General features: G+C 42.1%; 1 pseudogene; it reads right to left on the bottom strand.

Annotated features, from left to right (window-relative positions):
* Positions 1 to 6,096: 6,096 nt before the first annotated feature.
* LOC105932594 lies at positions 6,097 to 11,963 on the bottom strand (annotated as a pseudogene).
* Between the last annotated feature and the right edge of the window lie 4,923 nt (positions 11,964 to 16,886).

The following is a 16,886-nucleotide window of genomic DNA, read 5'->3' as shown; positions in this document are numbered from 1 at the left end:
GCGCCTGCCAATGCAGCAGAGGAGGGCAGGACGTGGGGGGATGGGCTCCGCACCTAGCGGAGACTTGAGATGTTCTTGGGAGACGGAGCGGACCGGGCCCGTACCTGAAAAAAAATAAAAATAAAAAAAATCTCATTCACACCATCCCTCCCTAGTGCCCCACTCGCCACACACAGACACAAAAAAAGGACGCTGTACACACATTCCCACATAGCATTCACATCCAAAAATCCCAAGTGGGGGGTCACCACAATTCAACAATACGACTGCCTGTGCCCGACCCCTGCCCCCGGACCAGACACCCCCCGGATCAGGCCCCCCAAACAGGGGGGGCCAACACGACCCGTACGGGCCACCCGACCAGAGCCCCCCCTCACCCACTATATACCTAATAAACCCCCTCCCACCCCGACCTTACCCTAGCCACCCCTGCCCCCATCCCTTCCTGGGGAGCAGAGGCGTCAGCCCCAGACCCGGCAAGCTGCTGGCTACCCGCAGCAGCCCCCCGCCAAGACCCCGGACACAGTGGCCAGCACCTCCTCCAGGCCCCAGACTCCGCGATCGGAGATCGGGGGTATGCAAAAGACCCCCGATCCTTCCTACACCCGCTCAGATGTTGTGTTGTTGCATGTTGATCTCAGGTGTGTTTAAAACTGGGAGCACCGAAGGGGGTGCACGGCACAGCCCACCCCCCCCTCCGGAAGGAAGCTGGTGCCAGCGCCCCCCCTCCAAGCAACTACCCAGAACCCTCAATGTCTAAATGCGAGAAGGGGTGAAGGGAGCCACCCGAGGCGAGGCTCACACAACATAAGCCCCCCCCAGACGTCTCCCCCCCCCCACCCCCCCATATCGTGGCCTACATGAATGTGCGTTGTGAAAATGTTTGAAGTGAAAGTGTCTAAAATGCATGATAAAATTGGGGAGAGGGACATCACCAGAAGGTGGCAACCTCCAGTAACGCCCCCTCCCCAAGGACTTACATGTGTGGCGGCGTGATGGAGCAGGCAGAGGGAGGAGTCCGGGGATGGGGAGCAAAGGACTGGGGAGCCAACCCAGGGAGCCAGCTCCCCTACTGACTCCAATAGGCACCCCCGCTCCCCAAAAGCCGCGCCCGGAGAAAGGGGCCCCTCCAACGGCACCACCATAGCCCGGGGGCCGGGGAGAGGCCGCAGGGCCTGCCAGCCAACCAACCACCCACCAGGACCAACACCTCCACCCCCCCCAGCCCACCCACCAAGCCTACTGGCTTTAACCCCCCCCCCCCCCCCAAATAAATTAATAAGATGGGGGACCCTGGCCAGCCAGCCCGCACGAGCCATCCCAAACCCCACCCCCCAGGCGAAACCCGCACCGGGAGACTACACGGACCAGGACCGGGACAGGGGGCCGGACACAAGCCCACCAGAACGTCCACCAAACCCCCCCTCCCCACCCCACCCGTAGATTTAACCCCTCCCCAACACTAACATTCAAACATCTCACCATACATTCGACAGTAGACATCCAGGATGGGTAAGTCACTACTCCTCCTCCCTCCCCTCCCCCCACTAGCAGAGTGCCAACCCAAAGAAGGGGAAGAGCATTTGCCCTGAGATGTTAATGACCATGCCCCCCTACCAGCTCAACAGGCCCTGAGGCCCCACAGCGCACCAGAGGCCCCGTGCAGGGGCAGACACCCGGGCGCACGCCGGCCCAGACCACAAGCGGCACACCCCCCGGAACCGGACCCCCCAAGGCCCCGCTGGGGCCCCCGCCCGAGGGTGGCACGGCCCAGGGACCCCAGGCCCCCAGACCCACCCAGGACCCACCCAGCGACAGCACAGCTACCAGGTCAGTAACCCACATCCGTCACCGCGTAGCTCCCCAAGAGCGCCGCAAGCGGCGCTGTAGGCCACCCGTAGGCATCCCAAGCTCCTCCCAGATGGGGGCAACAGACCCTGGAGTCAGACCCACCAAGTGCCCTACTCCAAGTGCCCCCAGAGGAGCCCCTCCACCCAGCCACTGCGCCCTGCAGGAAGCAACCCACCGCCCCCCATTCCACTAAGTGATAGTGCTAATCAAAGGAGCCCAAAGAGATCGATCAGATGTGGATGCAGATGCTGTCTCAAGATTAATATGATCCAACAAATGATCTCTATACTGATTGAAACTGAGATTCTCCTTACTTTTCCAATTCATGAGGATAGTTTTCTTTGCGATACATAGTGCAGTGAAAACCATGTAAACTATTTTATTCCCCAGAGGGCTTTCCTCAAAATTACCAAGCAAGCAAACTGATGGGGAAGGTGTAATTTTACAGCTCAAGCACTTTGATAAGTCCTTACATATCTGTGTCCAGAACCTCTGGACTGGTGTGCATAACCATAACGCATGAATATAATTATCAGGATGATTGCCTATGCAGTGTGGACAGATATTAGATTGTGCCAGACCCATCTTGAATAATCTTTGTCCTGTGTAGTGTACTCTGTGAAGGATTTTGTATTGTATTAGTTGTAAGTTGGTGTTTCTAGTCAATTTGAAAGTTCTTAGACATATCTGAGCCTAGAAGTCTTGTTCAAAGCTGATATTCCATTCAGACAATTTTTAGACATTCATAAAAATACTAGCTTCCTTACCATACCACACGATTTCCAGAGATGTTTCTGCTTAGCAGTGTGATGAACCTCAGTGTCTGTTGTTGTTTCCTGTGTCTGTAAATCCTTATTAGACGTTCGTTTGTCTTATCCACGTCCTAAAAGCCGACTCTGTCTAACCATAACATCCTGAATGCTACGGGCGCCGCCATTTTGATTTGCTCGGTCCCGCCTTCAATCCAAGAGAGCAGCAGTACCGCAGATCGTCACTAGGAGGCAAGGAGCAACCAAGGAACCGGGATAGTGTGGCGTGTAAACGGTCGTCTCGGCTTGGTTAACTGACCCAAGCTCAGACTGGTCTCAGCTCGGCTCGGTAAAAAAGTGTAGTGTAAACGGGCCTAGAGTCTGGTCCAGCAGCTTTCTGGGGGTTGTGTCTTCTGAAGAGTTTGTTAACATCTCTCTCATGTATGGAAAGAGTTGTCACTGAGGTGGTGGTGGAGGTGATCTGTTGGGTGGTGTCGTGGGGGGTGATTGCAGGACTGTCCCTTTGTCGAAACGACAGTCGAAATTGTTCAGGTCGTTTGCTAACTGTCGGTCGTTCATAGAGTGGGGGGCTTTAGGCTTGTAATTTGTTATCTGCCTAAAGCCGGGCGTACACTGTACGAGTTTTTCAGTCGTGGTACTTATATACATCTCAAACTGTGCGACGGAACCGCGGGGTTTAAAAAGTTCACCGCTCACGATCTGTGCAGCGCGACGCTCGGACGAGACCGGACTGCTCACACTGTACGTCGTGTCCCCTCTGGGACCGCTTGCTGTGGCGGCAGAGGCAGGCGAGCGACGGTAGGTGACAGGGACCCAGAGCAGGGGTTCGAGCCCAGCTCTGGCGAGGCCCGCAGGAGGCACCGGGCGCCGGGGGAACGGAGGGGAGAGAGGAGGCACGAGACGCACCGGCGGCCGCGCGGCACGGCAGGTCGCCCGGCCCGCATCCCCCCCCCTCCCCCCCCGCGAGCGGAGGAGTGCCGAAAACAGGCGGCCAGCGCGGACCGCGCAGGACTGCTGAAACAGGCGGCGGACCGCGGAGGAGTGCTGAAACAGGCAGCCAGCTCGTTGCGCGGACCTGACGGCTCGCCCTCCCCAACACCGGCCGGAGGTTGCTTCAGGGACGCCCGCTTCCCTCCCTCCGCTGGCGGGGACGGAGAGGAGGGGAGGGCGCCCCCTCGTAGCTCTGCTTGAACAGCAGGATGCGCTCACAAAAACCTCACGACAGCCGACTGATTTTCAAACATGTTTGATTTTCACGATCGTCCGATTCCTGATCAGGAGGTAGTCGTGAGAAGCCAGTCCCCCCTCCTCCCCCCCCTCTACGATCAAGCTGAAATTCTGCCCGATTCAAAAAATGCTCGCACGACTGAAGAATCGGCCCGAAAAGGGGGAAAACTCGTACAGTGTACGCCCGGCTTAAGGCCTTTCCAGTCAGAAGCAGTGTCGTTGGCTGAACAGATTACTGGATCAATGTGTGCTTCTGTGCTTTGTTTGTCTTCTCTAACCCCCAGTCGGTCGAGGCAGATGACTGTTCATACTGAGCCTGGTTCTGCTGGAGGTTTTTCCTTCCCGTTAATAGGGAGTTTTTTTTCCACCGTCGCTTCATGCTTGCTCGGTATGAGAGATTGCTGCAAAGACATGGACAATGCAGACAACTCTCCCTGTGGCTCTACACTTCTTCAGGAATGAATGCTGCTTGTCAAGACTTTGATCCAATCAACTGGGTTCCCTTATAGAGGACATTTTTTGACCAATCTGTATAATCTGACCTAATCTATATAATGTGATTGAATTTGACTTTGGAAAGTGCCTTGAGATGACATGTTTCATGAATTGCCGCTATATAAATAAAATTGAATTGAATTGAATGAATTATTTATGTATGCAAAGTTTGCTGTTAGATGAATGCCAGTACTCAAATCACCCCTTTCAACTATTGTCCTAATATTAGCTGTTTGGGGTGATATTCACTGGACAATACCTAACAGACTGAGGGTTATTAACTATACATTAAATAACTTAAAACCGTGCATAATGGCACATCAGTACTAAATCCGGAATCATGAGTCTGAGGTCTCCATTAACCTTGATCTTATGAATGTTAATACCTGCTATTGCTGCGGGTGATGCTGCATACACACAAGAAAAACTATGTTTATTTATTTTCTGTTATTATTTTATTTTTTATTTCTTTTGGTGAAGGTGATGACTTTTAATTAGTAAACTAGCTCCCTTTAGTGAATGACTCAGATTCACCTGGATCCATAAAATTAATCACATTTACAACTTCTAGAGGGCAAGGGATCAGGGACTTTTTTTCAAAACGTCAGTACATCTGCCGTATTTAACATATGTATGTACAGGACTGTCTCACAAAATTAGAATATTGTGATAAAGTTCTTTATTTTCTGTAATGCAATAAAAAACATGAAATGTCATACATTCTGGATTCATTACAAATCAACTGAAATATCGCAAGCCTTTTATTGTTTTGATATCGCTGATTATGGCTTACAGCTTAAGAAACCCAAATACCCTATCTCAAAATATTAGAATATTGTGAAAAAGTATACTAGTAGGCTATTCAACTAATCACTTGAATCGTCTAATTAACTTGAAACACTGCAGGGTTTCCTGAGCCTTGAAAAACACTCAGCTTGGTTCAGTAAACTAAATCACAAGTACAGTATGGTAGTGGTTAAGAGACGACATACGATTCTCACAGTAACGGATCTACTGACCATGGCATTACTGTCCTTGATTGGCCTGCCAATTCCCCTGACCTGAACCCCATAGAGAATTTGTGGGCTATTGTGAAGAAGAAGCTGAAAGACACCAGACCCAACAATGCAAATGAGCTAAAGGCTGCTATTGAAGCATCCTGGGCATCCATAACACCTCAGCAATGCCACAGGCTGATTGCCTCCAAGCCACGCCGCATTGATGCAGTAATCTGTGCAAAAGGATTCCCAACCAAGTACTGAGTGCATTAATGGACATTTTCAAATGTTTGATTTTGTTTTGCTGTTATAATTTATTTTTACTTGGTCTGAGGAAATATTCTAATATTTTGAGATAGAATTTTTGAGTTTTCTTCAGCTGTACGCCATAATCAGCGATATTAAAACAATAAAAGGCTTGCGATATTTCAGTTGATTTGTAATGAATCCAGAATGTATGACATTTCATGTTTTTAATTGCATTACAGAAAATAAATAACTTTATCACAATATTCTAATTTTCTGAGACAGTCCTGTATATGTTATGTATACGTATATGTAGTTCTATCATTACAGGAATGTGTTAATACATTATTTTGACCTTAGTATATCCTGAAGATATTATTTATTTGAAAATATTTTGTAGCAGTATATACATGATAGAACAAGTCAAAATTGCATTTTAAATGAATATACAGGTCTACAGACAGCAACATTAAAGAGTAAAGAAAGAAATGTGTATCATACAAAACCGATTAGGCTTGTGTTTTTCCAAGCAGGTGTTTCTTTGTGTTCAGCTCAGGTTTCAGAACAAGAAAAAAGCATTTTGGTGCAAATATACAAAATAGTATCCCATAACTTGATGCTAGAATGGCAAATATCTCAACTGCTACAGTAAATTTCCCAGGTGAGCTAACATAAGCTGGGATGAAGGTGAGCCAGACTGCACAGAAAATCAGCATGCTGAAGGTGATGTGTTTAGCCTCATTGAAGCTATCTGGCAACTTTCTGGCTAAGAAAGCAAGGACAAAACACAATAAGGCAAGGAGTCCAATGTATCCCAAAACAGCCCAAAACCCAACAGGTGATCCCAGAGCACACTCAAGGATTATCTTCTCCATATAGTACTTCATATTTTTGTAAGGAAAGGGAGGATTTATTGTTAACCATAGGATGCAAATAATGACCTGTATAAAAGTGAAAAACAACACAGTGAGTCTCTGCTGTGCAGGCCCAAACCATTTCATCACATTACTGCCTGGAAGAGTAGCTTTAAACGCCATTAGAACCACTATTGTTTTTCCAAGAATGCAAGAGATACAAAGAACGAACGTGATGCCAAATGCTGTGTGTCGCAACATGCAGGACCACTCAGTAGGTTTGCCAATAAATGTTAAAGAACACAAGAAACAGAGAGACAAGGAAAAGAGCAACAGGAAGCTTAGTTCAGAGTTGTTTGCTTTCACTAGTGGAGTGTCCTTATTGATTAAAAACAGTGTGGCTGCTATTAAAGTTAGCAGCAAACCAAACATAGTGAAAATCACCAATATTTTGCCCATAACCTCAGTAAAAGAAAGAAACTCAATGTTTTTTGGTACACATGCATCTCTGTTCTGATTGGACCAGAATGCTTCAGGGCACTTTTTGCAGTCATTAGAATCTGTAACAAAAGTCAAGATTATTCTAATTAAATCACATAAACTCCAATAACATTAATAAGTGACTGTATCTCAGCCAGTTTCAATGTGATACACACACTGTAGCATGTAAAGAATGTGTACATGTTGCTGTAATTTAATTCTGTGGTACCTGTGGTGTTGCTAAATTCCCCAACTGGACATGGTATGCAGTCAAAGCAGCAAACATGTTTTCCTTTTTGGAGAACTTTATGGGTTCCTGGATGGCAGCTTTCACTGCAAACTGAAACAGGCAACTGTAAAAATAAATAAAGTTACTTATGACAGATCCCTGTTCAGATTTTTAAACCCATTTCACGTTGTCAAATCATTACCTCTTTACCTCCTCCAGGCCATATAATAGCCTCTGTATTAAGAGTAAATCTCTGGTCAGAGGGTAGGGAGGCATCATAGTAACCAACAGGTTTAAACTGAACCGATCCATCTGAACCACGCTGCCAGTTTACCAATTCATATCTGTTGAGAGCAGCTCCAGTATGATCAAACCACACTCTTTCTCCATTCTTAATAGTAAAGTTCACATGGTTTAGGGCCTCCACCACCTAAAAAGCAGAAGACATCACTTTTTTGTCAGGATTTATTAGGCTTAGCTATATAACAAGAAAAACATTGCAGTCTTCAGTGTATTTTACCTCCCAAGGCTTGACCTCCAGAGCCTTATTACAACCTTGACCTTCCGAACATTTCAGTATACTGTGGAGAGAATGTGCAACTGCATATATGGCTTTGTAAATGTTAGTAGGGTATCTCAGCTTTTCTAGATCATAATTATGACCTTTAAGCTGGACCAAGTCCGGATTCTCTTTGCATATTTCCAGAACTCTTTCTGTGTTTGTCTCATTGCACAGAAATTCTGTTTCCCAAAAATCTCTAACTAGAAAATCTTCCAAGCCACTGATGTTGGCCTTTTGCACTGCAAATCCTAATGCACCTCCCAGCACACTAAAGCTAGTAGGAGTCACAAGGCTGTCAGCAGTGATCCACGCCTCCACCCCAATGAATTGCCGTCCTGTGATGTTGTGGAGACTCAACTGCTCTAGCAGGTTATTCATTTCTACATGTGAAAGAAAGCCAACAATAACCTGGGCAGTGCTCTTCTTGATGACCTCTATCACTTTTAGGAGTTTTTCAGGTTCTGCCCTATCAAATTTTTCTGTGTATTCCACACACACTCCTTCCTCCTGGGCTGCAGAAAGGAAAATGGCCATCCCATTGTTGCCATAGTCATTGTCACTGTTCACTGTTCCCACCCAGTTCCAGCCAAAGCGTTTGACCAGCTGTGCAAGTGCCTGACTTTGATAGAGATCACTAACAATAGTTCGAAAAAAAGAGGGATACTCCTTTCTATTGCTCAAACACTCACAAGTAGCTGAATGACTTATCTGTCAACACAAAAGAGAAAACTGAAAGCAAGAGAACAAAAATGGTTTTCATAGATATATAAATACTGATTACGATCCCTCTTACCACTGGTATTTGAAATGGTCCAGCAGTGCGGGAAAGGACAATAGTTGAAGAAGATTCAGACTCTCCAATAATAGCATGAACTGCTGATTGTCCAGAGCAACTATTTCCCAAAGTCAACTCATCCCCATTCATCAGAGCCATAACTGCACGCATTGAGGATAATGTTGATGCACAGTTGTCATAAATCCGATATCCAATAGAAATATTGGGAAGGAGATCTTTTTTCTTATTTATTTCTTCAATAGCAAATATCATTGTCTGGGCAAATCTAAACTCCCTTAGGTTAATACTGAAAGAAGAAAATTACTGTACAATATTCTGTTCATAAAGACAAGAAAATTATGTAACATATCGTTCAGAGCTCATTGTTACCTGGTACATTTATAAGCTGTGGGCCTCTCTGTAAAGAAAACTGAAGGTTGCGTTATTTTGCTGTGGATGGAAAAGGCACCTCCGATCATCACATCTCCATCTTTAGACAGTACAGGAAACTCCGGATTTCCCTGTATCTGACAGAGAGAAGCAGGCTCCCCCACTGTGTCATATGCTAACAGGAGGCCTACAAAAATAAGTACTGTTTTAACTGGTGACATTTCCATTTGGTTAGTTCGTACTGAGGAAGAGCCACCCAACTGAAAGATTTATGAATATAAATCACAGTGGGGCACATCCTCTTCATATTGACCAATCAGACATCGCCTAAGTAATATCATTCACTGAAGGGATTGTGATTTTGTGGGTAATATATTCCGGATTAGTTTGTTGTTAAAAATGCATTTGTAAGTGATAAAATGCATTATCATCAATGTTACCAACTGAGTGAGTTCTAAATGGATAGACTTTCTTCATATTTACAAAAATAAAACATCTCCAAAATGATGATTGTCACATTTTTTTTTACCATTTGATTGTATGGTGGTTATCTTTGAAGGTTTCATCTTTATTCATATCGAAGATACTTAAATACAAATTGAGAGCCAGAAAAAGAACATACTATAATAGTTATGTACACTGCCTGTGGACAGTTAAAATTGGACTCTGACAGCTAGAAATTAACCATTAACTAAACAATAGTCACAAAAGTACCCAAAATTATGGTTGTGTTTCTTATACCATGTTTTTACAATTAGCATGTCATCATAACTATGTAAGCAGATTTTAAGAGGAAAAAAAAAACAAGGTAAAACACTGGAGCTACTGGCTATACAAAATCTAATAAAATACTTCCCATAGGATTAGCTAAACTACTTGTCTCTGTAGCAGGATTGAAAGGTTATAAAAGTATTATTTTAGTGTGGAGCTGTGTATCCAATAAAAAAAGCTTTTTAAATAATCCATGATTTGATAACTTTACATAGTCTGACCATACAATAGAATCACCACATGTTAGGAAATCTTGACAAAAAGATGCATTGGGAAAGCGGCTCCAGCTGTCTGTCCACAAGGATAGTTTTTCATACTGATCACTGCCTTTGCAGCGCATGCTTAACAGAAACTGGGCTCATTGAAAGTCTGGAATCATTGAATTGCTTGGACGTCCCTTCATGCATCTTCCACAGTAACATTTCTTAGCTCTGCTAACCAGAGTTTTAACATAATAGACGTTCTTCTGGCCAGAGAGGCCACTCACAGTGAATGGTTCAAGGTTCTGATTTAGTCTGTTATATATCATAGGTGGTTCCTCAGTTTGGATAATCCTGGACCCAAAAAATTTGCTTAAAGAAAATGACTGAATGATTCATGTGGAAAATTCAGATAAACATTTCGTAGAAAAATTTATTTTATTGCACAAAAAAATTCTATTGCACCCTAAATCGTACACGTTTACCAGACTAGGTTTTATTCAGCGCTGCTGCTTTCGTAATGGCTTTGCTTTCCATTTTGACTATGTCTTTCTATTAGGCAGCAATCCAGCTCAGCTACTCTGCAGTGTCCTTAATGGTCCAGAAAAATGCATATGCCTGACAAATAATCTCAAGATAACTTTGGGAGACTTTCGGCCAAGGGGAAAATATTTCCTTAAAGCATGGACAAACCTCACCAAATGTTAAAAAGGACATATCATGCTTTTAAATGATTCCTTTTTGCATTTAAATTATTCAGTTGTGGTCTATATAAACTAGAATTGCAAAAAAATTGTCTGAATTCCTCATTATTGTAGCTTCACAGGTCCCTTTTTTTACTCCTGTTCTGAAGTGCATATGAGAGCAACTTGCTTTGGTATGATCCCTTTGAATGCCCTGCATGTTTGGACTGTGTTGGCCCCATCTCCAGGTGGGCTGGCTCTGGGGTCCTTGGGACTGCAATCAGGATGGGTGGTTGTGGCAGGGGTATGCGGTCCTCAGCCCCTGGACAGACACTGAGCTGGACATTTTGATGATTGCAAGATAACTTTCAGCCTGCATGACTCTGCACATCAAAGACAGATGTCAAAATAATATTAAAATATGCAAAAAGCGGGTCTGCACTTATAAAATGGGCTTCCGTGCCTTATCAATAAGTCAAGTCACTATTAAGAAGTCTTTAAATAATGTTCAACATTCTTTTCTAATATAAATAAAATGTATTATTTAACTCCTTGTATATTGTTATATATTAAAGCATACATGATGGGTTTTACTTATTTAGGGTGTGCCTTTATTCAGTGTTTATTTTATCACATTTGGGATCTGTTTCTGTCCCGCGATACACTGGCGACCTGTCCAGGGTGTACCCGACCTCTCGCCCATCGACAGCTGGAGATAGGCACCAGTACACCTCGCGATTCCACAAGGGAGAGACGTGTTAGAAGATGCATGGATGGATTTGTTTCATATGTTCTATTCATGTGGTCTATCTAGAAATGTATTTATTAATTTATTTATTTCACAATATAGCAGACAACTGTTTTCAGTGATGTACTCAGGAAACATTTTTGGTTGCAGCAGACAGAACCTATAGAGATGTATGACAATCAGAGCAAATAGTATTTTTGTCAACCAACTGGATATGACAAGAGAATCATTTACTTATTGAGAATGTGATATATTGACTGTTGATATTAATAGGAAATGAGTTTAAACAGACATGATTATCCTCATCAGGATAGATTTCTTGTATGTTCAAATAATCACACACAGTACAACGGAAGAATAATAAGTTTTTCACTTTTTAATAAATGTTAAATATCTCTACTTTCATGTCTGGATTGGCTCAACCATCCAAATGGATGTGTCATGATGCAGCCTGTCTGCTGCACCATGCACAGACTCAAGACACTTTCCACCTTCCATACAGCTCCAGTCTCCAGTTCAGTAATCATCTACACCTGTCAGTCACTAATCAGCCAGCACTCAGCACACCTGTCAGCCTCCCTATTTAAGCTCCCTGCATTCAGTCCTCCCATGTCGGCTCGTTTATTTACCTGTGCTCTTGACTGCTCGCCTTACCTTTTCATTACCAGCCCGGGTTCCCTTCATCTCCGTCCGTCTGTCTGTCCGCCTGCTGTGGTTCTGGTTCTGCTCCCACTCCGGTCCAGCAAGTATTCATCCAGTCATGCTGCTTAATTCTGCTGTCGAGTTCTAGTTCCAAATCTCCACTCTGCTGTGTTGCTGCTCCTGCTGCCTCCATGCTCTGTCTCCATCCAGCTTGCCAGCCTCAGCCACTAACAGCCTCCTGCTTCCGTCTGGTCTGAACTCTGGTTTTCTTCATCTTCAATAAACTCACAAAACAGAACTCTGTGTGTGGTTGTGTTCGGGTTCCTCACAAAAACATGACAGGATGTTCCCGACACAAAGGAAACGGTTTCTGTTGGGGATAACCAGTGGTGGGCACAGCTCAGAATCAGACATAATTTAATAATTTTATATATCCATCCATCCATTTTCCGAACCGCTTTATCCCTCATGGGGTCGCAGAGGTTGCTGGTGCCTATCTCCAGCGTTCACTGGGCGAGAGGCAGGGTACACCCTGGACAGGTTGCCAGTCTGTCGCAGGGCAACACAGAGACAAACGGGACAAAAAACCATTCACACACACCTAAGGACAATTTGGAGAAGCCAATTAACCTAACAGTCATGTTTTTGGTCTGTGGGAGGAAGCCGGAGTACCCGGAGAGGACCCACGCATGCACAGGGAGAACATGCAAACTCCATGCAGTCCCAGGGGTGTACTCGAACCCAGGACCTTCTTGCTGCAAGGCAACAGCGCTACCCACTGCGCCACTGTGCAGCCAATTTTAATTTCAAATAATTTAATACACGCTCAAGATATACAAACATATATATATATATATATATATATATATATATATATATATATATATATATATATATATATATATATATATATATACATACACATCTCTCTCTCACTCTCTCTCAGAGAGAGAGAGAATGGCCTCATTTCACTCACTTGTTATGAGTGAAGTGAGGCCATTATGGAAATGGCCTCACTTGTCATTATGGAAAGAAAGAAAATATATAATGAAGATAACATAATATAAATTGTGATTCACTCAGTCATTTGTAATAAGTTATTTTTTTATCTAATATCCTCATTTTTGATCATATTTTTTTTTAAATCGCAGACTTTTTTTCATGTAAATCCTTGGTGCCGCTTGATAGCGAAGCCGGTGAGGCCGCAGCGAGCTTGGCCTCCCTTGAGATTGCGCAATCCCATATTAACTGCTCTGGCTTCCATTCTGTGAATGCGTCTACCTGTCTCTAGATCATAAATTCAATTGTTCAAACAGTTATGAACTGATTTTCCATAATTTAATGTATGTGGATAGCTTATTGTGTTTTGGTCATCAAACTGTGTGCAGGTAACGTTTTCTTGCTGCTGGGCGATCATAACCGGCAAAGAACTAGTTGCGGGTGAGGCCGGCAGTTCCTTGGCCTCTAGGCAGGGGGCGCTCAAGGGGCACCGCTCCTGATCAAATGTGATCAAACAAATGTGTAAATAAATAAACATCTTATGCCAAAATATTTAAACAAAGATAGACATGGTATTAAGCATTTACATATAAAGTAAAACTAATATTACATTTTAGATACAAAAAAAGACAACAAAGTAATAAGCATTAAAGTATGGTTGGGTTGGGTTTCTGCAATGTTATCAGCGTGTGAAAACTCATCTTCAGAACCAATCTCTGCTCAAAATGGTGATCTGCACCGCCAAATCTACTTTCAGCAGTTATCACAAGTTATTGCAATCGTAAACTGCCGAAAGTACGGTTAGAGTTGCTCTTCCTGCCTTTACTCCCTTGGCTCCTATGTTAGTTTAAAGGGAGATGCGCTGCAGCGCGTTATGAGGCGGAGGGATATTTACTCACTGTGTCTGTAGTGCGGCAGCGTTACTTATTTTAGAGCCCAAATAAGCAACTTCACTCTCAGAAACAAGCCAAAAAAAAATGCAACCCGTAACTCATGAAATTTACAAGCAACTTTAGAAAAAAGAAGCCAAAAGTCGCAGGAAATAAGCGGGCTTGGCAACAGTAAGCGCGGGTCTATTTTGCTAGTCTCTAGCATTCTGGGAAATAGGGAAAGTGCCGAGGGTACAAAAAAAAAAAAAAAAAAAAAAAAAAAACACAGTCCGGAGAGCGCTAAGGGGAAACAAAGCATTAAAGCAATTAACGCACGTTAAAAAAAATGTCGGCGTTATGGTCTAACAAAGTTAACGCGTTAATAACGTGTTAAAACTGACAGCCCTGATATATATATATATATATATATATATATATATATATATATATATATATATATAATGTGTGTGTGTGTGTGTGTGTGTGTGTGTGTGTGTGTGTAACTATAAAGAAAATAATAATTGATCAGTGACTTTTTTAACAAAAATAGCATTCTCTCCCTAATAATATCCCTCATTGCATTTTGCACATTTCATTTAATACAAAATTGGGGATATCATATGTGGCTTGCATACGTCATAGATATGCCAGGGGTTGAGTTTTCATGGAATTTGCTTCATTTACTCCCATTTAAACTCTTATAAAATGTGTTTTTAGACTTGCCAACATAGACAGCAAGGTGGGGAATTGAGTGGCAGCTGCATTAATAACCATTTAATGCAAATTAGTAGATCATAGAAACATATAAACTTGAAGGGAAGTAATTATACCAAGGAAGTGTGTAGTAGTGTAGGGAATTAGCATATCAGAGTGTAACACTCTGAAGTTAACTTTAGGAGAGAAAATAATCTTCAGAGAGACCAGCAGAGCTATATAGTCAACATCAAGAATTAACAGGATGTTAAAAAAGGGAAATACTACATCTGCTTTAATTCCAAGGTTTTTAATATTTAGTATCTATCCTGGTTTTTTGGGGGTATTCATTTGTTTCATAGTTTTTATCTTTAATAAGTGATGACAAGGTAAAATCTGTTGAATGAAGTTTCATTCACTTGAGATTAGATTTAGAACCTTGTAAAAGCCACATAATTTTCATTACATAATTAAGGCCCGAGAATAAAGGAGAGTGTTTCTGGTTTTTATTTTTAAATAACTCTACCTTTGGAGTCAAAGTTTGTCAAAGCAACAGCATATTTTTCCAACTGGCCATAATTAATAGCAATAATAATTATTGCGTGCTTTTGATTATATAAATTCCGGCATGCAGGTATGTTTTCTTTTTTACTGACATCCCAGGCACTACTACAACTCATGGAGGAAATCACAGATTGCTATGACAATAAAAAAGTGGCAGTTGGGGTTTTTATTGATTTAAAAAAGGCTTTTGATACCATTGACCACAACATATTGCTGACCAAACTAGAAAGGTATGGGATAAGGGGAGTTGGGCTAGATTGGATAAGAAGCTACTTAGGAAATAGACAGCAATTTGTTCAAATAGGGGAACATAAATCAGAGCTCTTGGAAATTACATGTGGAGTACCACAGGGTTCAGTGCTCGGCCCCAAATTATTTATCATTTATATAAATGACATCTGTAAAGTTTCAAGGGCACTGTCATTGATTTTATTTGCAGATGACACAAATGTATTTTGTTCGGGCGAAAGTTTACCGCAGATCTTGGAGCTAATTACAACAGAAATGAATAAATTTAAAATTTGGTTTGACAAAAATAAATTATCTCTTAATTTGGACAAAACAAAGTTTATTATATTTGGAAGAAAGAATTCTGAGATTAATGGAAACATTTTAATTGATAATAAAGAAATCAAAAAAGTGAATGAAATAAAGTTTCTTGGTGTGATTTTAGACCACAAGATCTGCTGGAAACCACATGTAAGCTATGTGAAAAATAAGCTTGCCAAATGCTGTGCTATTCTTAGTAAGGCGAGTCATATATTGAACCCAAAATCTCTAAAAATGCTTTATTTTTCATTGTTCTTGCCATATTTGATTTACTGTGTTGAAGTTTGGGGCAACATCTATAAGAGCACATTACAATCCATATGTACACTACAAAAAAGAGCAATAAGAATAATATGCAAAGTAGGATTTAGAGAGCACACCAATCGATTATTTTTAAAGCTATATACATTAAAATTCACAGACCTGGTAAAATTTAAGACAGCGCAAGTAATGTATAAAGTAAAAAACAAACTCGTGGCTAAAAATATAAATGAATTGTTTCAAGAACGACATGAAAAATATAACTTTAGAGGAGATGCAGTATTCAGAACGAAGATGGTACGAACAACGATGAAAAGAATGACTATATCAAGTAGTGGAGTGAAGTTATGGAATAGTTTAAAGCCGTGTTTAAAGCAGAGTGTGAACATAAATTTGTTTAAGAGAAGGTATAAAAAATTACTTTTGGATAAATATGTAGACGAGGAAAGATAAAAAACAGGTAGATTAATATGGAAGAGTGAATGTAATTAGTTAAATGAGCAACTTAGGTCACTTGAATCATTAGGGATGGGAAACTTAAAAGTTTATACTTCGTCCCATTCCTTTTCGAACAATTTATTATGGTTTATGTATTCATTGTGTTGTGTTGTATTTACACATCTTATATTGTTTTGTTGTTCGAATAAACTGAACTGAACTATGAACTACTATGAAAGCCTAATTCTTTTATTAATGCTCATCGCATTATGATTATTTAAGTTGATATTATGCCCTTACCAATTACATTTTGTGTCTAGTGTGAAAGCTAAAATTAGATTTCGTGAATTTTTAACAGTTGGTGGATGCACTTTATACTTAGTGGGAAAACATCTTAATCTGCTAATGGGGCTTGACATTAGTGAAGTTTGTAAATGCAACACCATCCATATTTAAAATGTATTTCGTATTACTTTACCCAACATGTCACTTCACTTTGAAATCTGGATGCAGATGAGGGAATTAAAGTTAAACTTCTGTCAACTAATCAAAACAAGCAATTAGACAAAACTGTTGTTGCAAAGCACTGAGC

The sequence above is a fragment of the Fundulus heteroclitus genome, chromosome 18 (genome assembly GCF_011125445.2).
Source record: "Fundulus heteroclitus isolate FHET01 chromosome 18, MU-UCD_Fhet_4.1, whole genome shotgun sequence".
Taxonomy (NCBI): Eukaryota; Metazoa; Chordata; class Actinopteri; order Cyprinodontiformes; family Fundulidae; genus Fundulus; species Fundulus heteroclitus.
Note: the sequence above shows the minus strand (reverse complement) of the source record. Positions and strands in the feature narration are given on the sequence as shown.